Source organism: Mustela putorius, unplaced genomic scaffold (genome assembly GCF_011764305.1).
Source record: "Mustela putorius furo isolate JIRA1106 unplaced genomic scaffold, ASM1176430v1.1 tig00003972_pilon_pilon_pilon, whole genome shotgun sequence".
Classification (NCBI taxonomy): domain Eukaryota; kingdom Metazoa; phylum Chordata; class Mammalia; order Carnivora; family Mustelidae; genus Mustela; species Mustela putorius.
In genome coordinates this window covers 21,426,531-21,436,913 of record NW_025422115.1, presented here as the reverse complement: position 1 = coordinate 21,436,913, position 10,383 = coordinate 21,426,531, and positions in this window count along the sequence as shown.

The following is a 10,383-nucleotide window of genomic DNA, read 5'->3' as shown; positions in this document are numbered from 1 at the left end:
GGCCCCGCCCGCCCCGCGCCCCGAGCCCCTCCCGGCGAAAACCTGGCGCGGGAGGAGCGCCGGCGTGGAGCGCGGCTGCACGCGGGCAGCTGGCGTCTGCGGCGCACGTGCTGGCGCCGCGGGGTTCTGGGGTTCCGGGGTTCCCCAGCCAGGGGCGGCCGCCCAGGGCGGGGACACAGGCTCGGGAAAGCGGAAAGCGCGGGGCTCGAGCGGGGCGTTGTCCACGGCGGGCTGGCTGCGTGCACCTCGCGCTCCTTGGCCCCGGGAAGGGGATCCCTCCTCCCCCCCCCCCCCGGGCGGGGGGCCGTGTGTGCCCTCACGCGCCAGTGCTTGGGTAGGGGTTCCTTCACTCGTTCACTGTGGCCCCCTGAGTTTCTGCATTCCTGACCGCGCCCGTCGGGTGGCGCCGCTTGCCCACGTGCCCCCATCTCCACTTGGGAATCCGCTCTTCCCCCTTCGGATCCTTATGAATGGCCCATCAGGGTCAGGCCCCGGGACGCTGCTGGTAGGAAAAACAAGCCTCCACGGCCGCCACCACCCCGAGGGCTTGCATTTCAGGAGTGGAGAGACATGAATGAATGGCGACTGTTAGGTCTAGGGGTCTAGGGCGGTGAGAAGACAGCAATAGGTGTTCTTCAGAGTCAGAGGCCTGTGGGAACCGGGGCGAGCCAGAGCCACACTGCAGGACAGGGAACAGCAGCGAGAACAGAATGCAGAGGCGCAGGGCCACCAACGTCGATCCAACAATTTTTGAGTGCTGGGCACTTTTACGTGGTCAATCCTCGCACATACCACTAATAATGATAAAGTTCATTGTTTGTTTGGGGCCAGCTCCTTGACTAGGTGACCTGACCTATATTAGATGATCTAACTCAAAACAGCCACCGAGGAGGCCACAGAGGCTCCAGGGGGCTTCCCCAAGGCCACGGAGGGCTGTAAATGATGGCCAATCCATGGTCTCATTTATTCTCTCCATAGCTTTTTTTTTTTTTTTTTTTTTTTTTTAATTTGACAGAAACACAGCGAGGGAGGGAACACAAGCAGGGGGAATGGGAGAGGGACAACAGGCTTCCCACAGAACAGGGAGCCCCATGTGGGGCTGATTCTAGGCCCTGGGGGATCATGATCTGAGCCAAAGGCAGACACTTAAGGACTGAGCCACCCAGGCACCCCTCCCCATAGCTTTTAAGGAAGACTTGTCTCCCCACTTTGAGGGCTGGGCCCACTTTGAGGGTGGGACCACAGAGAGTTTAAGTGAAGCAGAAGTCTTGGGGGGAAAGCCCAGACTCACAACGCTAGTCTGGAAACGTGGGTCCTTGCATGAGACCGTGCCCGGGTGTGGCCATGTGTGGGTTGAATTGCGTCTCCCCACCCCCCCCCGAATATGTTCGGGTTGTAACCCCTGGACCCGTGAATGTGACCTTATTTGGAGGTAGGGTTTTTTATAATATAATCAATTTAAAAGAAGGTCATATTGGATTAATATGGGGCTTAATACAATAACTGTGGTCCTGGGCGCCTGGGTGGCTCAGTGGGTTGAGCCGCTGCTTTCTGCTCAGGTCATGATCTCAGGGTCCTGGGATCAAGTCCCGCATTGGGCTCTCTGCTCAGCAGGGAGCCTGCTTCCTCCTCTCTCTCTGCCTGCCTCTCTGCCTACTTGTGATCTCTCTGTCAAATAAATAAATAAAGTCTTTAAATAACTGTGGTCCTTACAAGAAGCCCATGAGAAGATGGGCATACACGTGACAACAGAGCAGAGGCTGAAGAGAGACATCTACAAGCTGACCACGCTTGCTGGTGGCACCGGAAGCTGAGAGAAAGGCACGCATGGAACAGACTCTCCCTCCTTCACGTGTTCAGAGGGAATGCCCCCCTCCTGACACCTTGACTATGGACTTCAGGCCTCCAGAACCATGTGCGAATACATTTCTGTCATTTTAAGCCACCCACTCTGTTGTCGTCGGCTGCAGCAGCCCTAGGAGACTCACGCAGTTGGAGGTCCTGAGGAGGACAGAGCTCTGAGTAGATGAAATCCCACAGCCACAGCCTGTCCCTCTTGGGTCTGGGAACAGCCTTCAGAGCCCACCGAGGGTCCTGGGACTCCCGGGTGTCATTCCCGGACGCAGGCATGGGTGGCAGTCCTGTACCACTCTGGGCTTCAGCTGCTCAGCCGGGATGGGGGGGGAATCCAAGTAAGGGTTCTTCCACTTACAACAACCTCCTCCTCCCCACCCAAGCTCCACCAGGAACAGAACCAGCACCTGCCTTCCCTGCGCCCCTCCCGGCGGTCCCCAGATCCTGGTCTCTTCCCCTCGGCAAGCAGCCAGGCTAGGACCCCACCATCCCTACCTGCATCTCAGAGGCACTGTCTGGTCTCTAACATCCCTCAAAAGCTAGTGTCCCTGCCCAGCCACCCCCGCCAACCTCCATGTGCTTCTCTAGGGACTGACTGTCTCCCTGCCAGAGGCCAGCTCCAAGAGGACAGGCTGCTGTGACCCCAGGGCCTGGCACAGGGAAAGCGCTCTGTCCGTGTGTGCTGAGTGAGGGAGCGAGCACACATAGGAGCCCATTCCAGAAGACTGGGAGTGGGGGTGTGCAGGCATCTTCGTGGAGCCCCAAAGAACTCAGGGTTTCTGTGGCTTCGGGCTGGATTCACCTCAAAGCCAGGCTGGGGGTTGGGAGGGCAGCGTGCAGACCTCCCCCTTACCCGCCCCCCGAACTGGAGGCTCAGGGAACCTTGAAATGAAACATGAGGGCGACAAAGGAAGAAGCGCAGGAGACTTCAGGCTTGCAGACTTTCTTGGGCTGGGTGGGTCTGACTGGCCGGCAAAAGGCTTGGCTGGACGCCTGCCTGCTCCCCCTCCGCGGGTGGTGAAAGCCACTCAGCTCTCTTTGTGGGCACCGGTGGGGGGTGGGGAGCAGAGGGCAGGCAGAGCCCAGACAGCGCCACGCTCCTGTTCTGCATGCATCACACCTCGGCCAGCGACAAGCCCCCTGGGCCTCAGTTTCCTCAGCTCTGAAATGGGCATCATGGTAGCAGCTTCCTCATAGATGCCCTGTGAGCCGCAGGAGGAAAACAGAAAGTGCTGAGGTCATCCCTGTGCTGGGAGCTTGGTTAATGCCTCCTCCTGCGATTTTTTGGGTTTTGTTTTACCAACACGCCTCTGTCTGCAGCCTACACAGGCACCTGTGGCCCGGTGGGGAGGGGGGACGTCGCCAGCCCTCCCACACAGGCTCCTTCAGGGGTTCCCACGGCTTGTGGGGCAGAGTCCCGAACCCCTCTGTTGGAGATGCTTTCCCAACTCCCAGCCGGTGTGGAAAGGCCCAGCCTGCCCCAGCAATGTGCCCTCTCAGCGGCCCCCAACTCTTTGTGGGCCTGGGCTCCCCGGCAGTCTGCCGAGACCTTACTCCCTTCCTCAGACGGATGGTTTCAAACAGTAAGCTGGTTAGCCGTGCGACGGAGAAGAATCACCTTAAAATACAGCTATTAAAACGTTTTTTAAGGGGCGCCTGGGTGGCTCAGTGGGTTAAAGCCCCTGCCTTCAGCTCAGGTCATGATCTCGGGGTCCTGGGATCAAGCCCCACATCGGGCTCTCTGCTCGGTGGGAAGCCTGCTTCCCCCTCTCTCTGCCTGCCTCTCTGCCTACTTGTGATCTCTGTCAAATAAAGATTTTTTTTCCAAAAATCTTTAAAAGAATTAAAAAAAAATAAGTGTGTGATACAGGCATGTGTGTGCCCTTTTGCTGACGCGTTAAGTCACAAGAGCGAATGGTGGTTTTAACGGTGCTTGTGAAGGAGCGATGAGCAAAATGTCCGGCAGCACCGTCCCCTGCCTGCCACAGAGCCCCAGGATTCAGGGTCACAGCGGCTGCCACAAGAGCACTCATTGCCTGTGAAGAAGACTCTTTCCCCATCAAGTTCACGACCCTGCATTCCGCCCCTGGGCTGGGTGGGTCTGCGGCCCTGCTAAGAACTCCTTTGCATTACTGCTCCAGCGACCCACCCTTTACGGCTTAAAGCAACACAGATCTCTCTCTTCCTCCTTGTTCTGGAGGTCAGAGCCCCGCAGGGGTCTCCCTGGACCAAAGTCAAGGTGTAGGCAGGGCTGGTTCCCTCCGGAGACTCTGGGGGGCAATCCGTCCCCTTGCCCTTTCTCAGCTACTGGGTTCCTTGGCCTGCAGCCCCCGCCCTCAGAGCCCGCTGCTGCTCGGTGGTCTGTCCCACGCCGCAGGAAGGGGACACTGTCTCCCTCTGCCTCTACTCCCACCGCTACCTGAAAGATGATCTCCCCATAATAAGGATCATCTCCCCGTCTCAAGGTCCAGAGCCTCAGTCACATCCGCAAAGTCCCTTTGCCATATGAGATAGCATGGAAAGCAGGGGCCATCTCGGGGCTAGTGGGGGTGTTTCGTCAGCGGGCAGCGTGGGCCACTGCCTCGGTCACCCTTAGGAAAGTGGCCAGTGCTGATTTAAAAACATGGATTATAAGCACGACAGTTCCCACTCTGAAGCTGCACACCTTCTGCCACTCTACAGGTTAGCGGGTGTGGTGCGTGGCTCATCCCTGAGCTTCGAGACCTCTGTGAGGGCCGAGGCTGGAGAGAGGCTGAGCCTGTCCCCGCAGTGGGAATGAGGGAGCTGGCCTGCTTCTGGGGACGGCCAGGCTGGGGGCCTTCCCCAGCAGGTGCAAGAGACACTTGCCCCGGGAGCCCAGGAGTGTGTTGGTGACGGTGCCTGCAGGTACCTCGTGGACATGGGTCTGTTCTGGCCCCACGGTGGGGGCAGGGGGCACCATGGTACACGGTTGAAAGAGGAACAGCTACTGGGAACGCTGTCCTAGGGAGCTCAGGCTGCTGTGGCAAAAGACCACAGACTCGGGGGCGGGGGGGGGCTTAAACGACAGAAGTTTATTTCCTCACAGTTTTGGAGGCCGAAGACCACGATCAAGGTGTTGGCAGGGTTGGTTCTTTGTGAAGCCCCTGTCCTTGGCTTCACATGGTCTCTCCTGTGTGTCTGTGTCCTAATCTCTTCCTAGAAGGACACCAGCCACACTGGATTAGGGCCCATTCTGATGACCTCGTGTAATTTAATCACGTCTGTAAAGACCCTGTCCCTCAATGTTGTCACATTCTGGCGCACTGGGGGTTGGGACTAACCACAGGGATTTTGGGGGGACACAATTTATTCCATAACATCTACTTACTCTGCTTTGGCAGACAAATGACAGAATTGCGCTTCGGGCCTCCCATGTGGGTCACCACGGGGCCCCTCCTGCAAAGTCCCAGTGAGGCAGCCGAGGACTGGGGTCATGTTACAGGAGGTCTCAAGAGAGGAAGTGGCCCCTGGAACCAGGGGACATGCCACACACCTGAAGACAGTGGGAAACCCCATGCCTTAAAGAATTCCCTCAGCAAAACTCAGCCTCCGTTGCACTTTTTGCTTTAAAGGTCATGCCCAGGACTCCTGGGTGGCTCAGTTGGTTAAGCGTCTGTCTTGGGCCGTTCAGGCCGATTCACAGACTCCTGGGATCAAGTCCCACGTCCGGCTCCCTGCTCAGCAGGGGGTCTGCTTCTCTCTCTCTCAAATAAGTAAAATCTTAAAAAAATAAAGGTCAAGCCCAGAGTCAGAAAGATGCGGAGTAGAAATGCAGATTTACGTGGTGCCTCAGGCCCAAGGTCAGGAGGGGGCGCTCAGCCTGCTGAGGAAGGCCCCGGAGCACAGAGAGTCAAAGGCAGCCCTTCCAGCCCCTGGAGTCACGGTGACACTGCCCTTCGGGCTACCAGTGTCACGGCTCCAAAGCAGAGGAAGGGCCTCCTGCTTCCGAGCCGTCCCGCTTGGAGAAGAATCGGGAGCAGGAGGCAGCATGGCCGGTGCCCCAGCGACCCGGGGGCCAGCGTGGGCTAGGGCACCCCGGGTGCTGGTGGCTGAGCTGCTTCTAGCCCTTTCGTCCACCCCGTCCCTGCCCGCCCCTGCCCAGGAGGAGACTCCAAGGATGAGCTCGCCCGCCGGGTCGCTCTAGGGCCTGCCTCACGTTTTCAGCAAGTTTGCAACAGGCTTTTATTATTTGCTTTGGCAACAGCCCTCATCTCCGTATTTCTCCGTGTATCGATGCAAATTCACAACAGACTCACAGCGGGCTAGCCGACGGTTTCGTCTGCTTCTGCGGTGACACACACCTGTTGTCACACACACACACACACACACACACACACACCTCTTAGTACGGCAGCCACGCGGTTCTCCTGCCTCCTCCGCCTCGTGCAGCTGGAGCTCTGAAATCAGGGCACCGCACTTCGAAGGCAATCCCGCCGCTGAGCTGGGAAATGCTCGTCGCCTGCAGGCGCCAGCCCAGCCCCTGTCGCAAGAGTGGGATGTTCCTGCAGCCAGGACGGACGTCCCCCGACCAGCACATGTGCGTCTAGAGCGTTCAGAGTTACTAAAATTTGCCTCAAAGTGGCCCTGTTGGCCACCAGCACCCATCCGGGATGAGGCTGGCATTTCCTTCTCTTTCTGTCCCAAAGCAGGACGGGTTAATACCGATGGTGAGTGGGGACAGAGTCGTCCACACCACAGCCAACAGAACTTCCGTGTTCCACAAGGAAACCGGGCAGTGGTGGTGGGGGACATTAAATCTTAAGTAGGAAAATCAGGAATCTGACCTCTGAAAAATTACCGAATTTCGTATTTTCTAAGGAGGCCATCAATCCTTGTAAAGGTAAAAGTGTATAATTTTAAAGGATATTTTTCTAACAGGATAAATAATTCCTCATCCCCACTTCCCAACTATCTTACAAGCTTGGTAACACCACCACGTGGGGAGCCCACACTCACTTCTTCCAACAAGCCTAAGTCCCAGCAGGAGAATCCGCAAAGGCTCCCTGCAGCCCGGCCCAGGGGTCGTGGTCGCCATCTGCTGGCGGCCTGGAAACAGGGCCTGGGACTGCCCGAGGCCTCCTCCCGGAGGACATTGTGGGTATTTTGGGATAATTTGGTCCTTTGGGAGAGGAACTTCCGTGGACGTCACCCCACCTGGAAGTGACAGCAGTAGCAGCTAGAATTTGAGCTCTTACTATGGACCAGCTACAGAAGCACTTTGCAGGTTTGAACCCTGAACACTCTCACCCACCTTTTGCGAATGTGTTTAATGTCTCCTGTCCTACAGATGAGGTCCCTGGGGCTCAGAGAAGTAGAAATCACATGCTCACGGTCCCGGGACAGGACTGCGAGGCAGGCAGTCCACGTCCTAACTATGTACAATGCTATACGGGTATTTCAAAGGTCCTATTACAGTCCGTAGACGGCCCTTCTCCCATCTGGCGGGCAGTGCAAGGAAGCAGTCATGACCCTTACACGTGGCAGTGTTACCTGTCCTCAGCCGCGTAAGACGTGATGGGGGAAAGTCTCAGTCCAGGACATGATTAACGTCTGTCACACATACACGTGTAGACCCACACAGACACACAGAATGGTAGCCCGTTGAGCAAACGGTGATGCTTACCATCACTGTGTGAGGTGGGGAAACGTGTATATTTTAATGCAGTCCTGCAGCTCCATTAAAAATACGCTAGTAGCAACAACTAGTCATTTCACAACCATGATCATGAATTAGTCCGGAAAATGCCGACTTCTGGGTTCCTAATGTGTTTGGTAATTTCTCATAGAGCCTTTCCTTCAAAGGAAAATCACATTTCAGTTGAATGAAAAAAAAAAAAAAAAAAAAGAGCGCATTGACTTGGGGCGCCTGGGTGGCTCAGTGGGTTAAAGCCTCTGCCTTTGGCTCAGGTCATGATCCCAGGGTCCTGGGATGGAGCCCCACATCGGGCTCTCTGCTTCCATCGGGAGCCTGCTTCCTCCTCTCTCTCTCTGCCTGCCTGTGATCTCTGTCAAGTAAATAAATAAAATCTTAAAAAAAAAAAAAAAGTGGATTGACTTAAAGAAAAATGAGGAAACCACGATGAAAATGGTGACCGAATGAATGCTTGGGGAGCTGCATGGGAACCGGCCCCGAAACACCCCAGCAGGCGCCTGAGCAGCTCCTCGCGCGACAGAACCCCGCCCCGCAGGAGGAAGAGCGAGGGCATGAGCCTGCCGCCCACGCCGCTCTCCCAGGTCTCGCCCGTGGCAGCCTCGCATCCAGGCCCAGGACAGACCAAGCCGTCCCTCCCATGGGTCGGCCAGGCGGGGTTCGGGAGGCCCCTCTGACGGCAGGGGACTCTGGAGAAGCTCGCAAACCCACACACAGAGCACCACGTTCCCAGGCCATTTTGGGGGCTGTCTCCCAGAATACGCGGTGAGACCAAACACGGCAGGAACAGAGGTGGGCCTTGCTGCCCGCGGCTCCCACCTGCTCGGCCCCGCCTCTGAGCTCTGCCTCCTTTCTTGCGAGTTCTCGCTGCCAGGCTGCGTCCACGGTGACTGCCAAGTGTGGCGTCGCGAGCAGAGCAGAGCAAAGGCCTAGGAAAGCCAAGTGGAGGCGCCACGCGAAAGCAGCCTGTTAACTTCAGACTCTGGCTGGTGGAGACACTCCCCGACACGCTCGGTGATTTTCGTGATAAAATGTTGGAAAACCTAAGTGAACAAGACAGCCTGTCTTCTCCACGAAGCTTATGTACCCTTCTTTCCAGGAGAGCGGGACCTCTGGTTTTAACCGGGTGTAAATCTTTTTTTTAGCTTTTATTTGAGAGTGAGCGAGCGAGCGAGGGAGCACGTGCATAGAGAGTGAAAGGGAAAAGCAGACTTCCCGTGAGCAGAGAAGCCAATATGGTACTAGGTCCCAGGACCCGGACATCATGACCTGAACCCAAGGCAGACCCTTAACCAACTGAGCCACGCAGGCGCTCCATGGGTGTCCATCTTTAATGGCACAGTGACTTCTCTTTTATTAAGGCCGTCAATATTACACTTGTATCTTTCTGAACCAGAAGATGCTGGCAAATCCACAAGCAGCATGTAGTATGGGTTCCTGCAGGGGTGATCTTTAAGATGGAGAGCTCCTCAGACTTCACATTTTAGAAAACACGAAAATAATTATCTTAAGAAGTTCAGCAATTTCAACAAATATTTCCTGGTTCATTGAGAGTAAACCCATAGCAGGCTTTTATGCTCTAGGTTCTGGACAGCTGGAGAAATGAGCCTTGGCCCCATCTATCAGGGTTCACATCCCTGTGGGCACCAAGGAGCTCCCTCACTCCTGGTTTCCGGTACCCCAACACGGGTAACTTTGGTAAATGGACTCCGGCAAAGGTTTTAAATTAGCCAATGGCACAAACTACCTATCCCCTTGGTGATGTGGAGGCCCAGTCTTGGAAAAGAACACTGCAAAGCTCCTGGTTTAGACTCGTGATTTCGAGGTCTCCTTTTGAGCATCACATCACTAGCTTGTAAAGAGCATTACGAAGCCCCCGCTAAACCGGTGCGCAGACGCTGCCTCCGTTCCAGCAAAGCCGGCTACGGGGGTGCCTGCGCCCGACTCGCAGAACAGTGGTCCCGCTTGCGCTCCCTTCCCCACAAGCACAGGGCTGATTCATGGAGTGAAGTCTAAGTAAGTAACTTGAAAATTCAGGCTTTTTTTTTTTTCTCCAGTGCACTCGCCTTTCTCTCTCAAAAAATACATTTTCATCCGAAAAGACAGAACGGAAGAGTTAATGAGTCTGATTTTACTTGTGACCGGACTACCGAATAATTTAAACCATTCAGTGCAGGCAATCTCTTCCAGTAGAAAATTTTATTTTCATTGCTTTTCATGAGAAGGCAAACACAACTTACAACACGGTCAAAGGCAGATTTCCAAGCTCAGCAAGTTACATTTCCGTACCAGCCCCGAAGAGTCAAGCGTTAAGCAGCATTTGGGATCATGGGGTAAAAACACAACAGACTCCAAAGTCAAAGGTTAAGCTGAATTTCACTTCGGATACTTACCAATCAAGAATTCTCCATGACACGGAATAAAAATAGCTACCAGTACTGGGGCACAACTGAACAGCACTGGGGACAGGGGGCTCAGGTCCTAACCTGGAGGCCACACAAACATCACCCACTCGGGCTTGTTCACAAAGGCCTGCCCCTCAGCACATGGGGCAGGCCCCGCTCGGGCCACGGGGACCTCTGCCCAGCAGAGCCAAACAGCACTGGGGAGGTTAAAGATGGCACGACGGAAGCAAGAGAAACACATCCAGCCTCTGCCGGCCTATGCTTGCCGCCACCACTAGGTGCTCCATGCGGCAGGCACAGCTCAGGATGCCCTCTCAAAGGGGCACGGCTACTGCATGTCCCCAAGGGCGGCTCCAATCACAAATCAAAACCCAGGACGCTGTGGGACAGGATGACCACTTCAGAGCTTAGGGGGCAGGCAGGGGGAGAGACACACAAAGGGAGCTTAGCAGG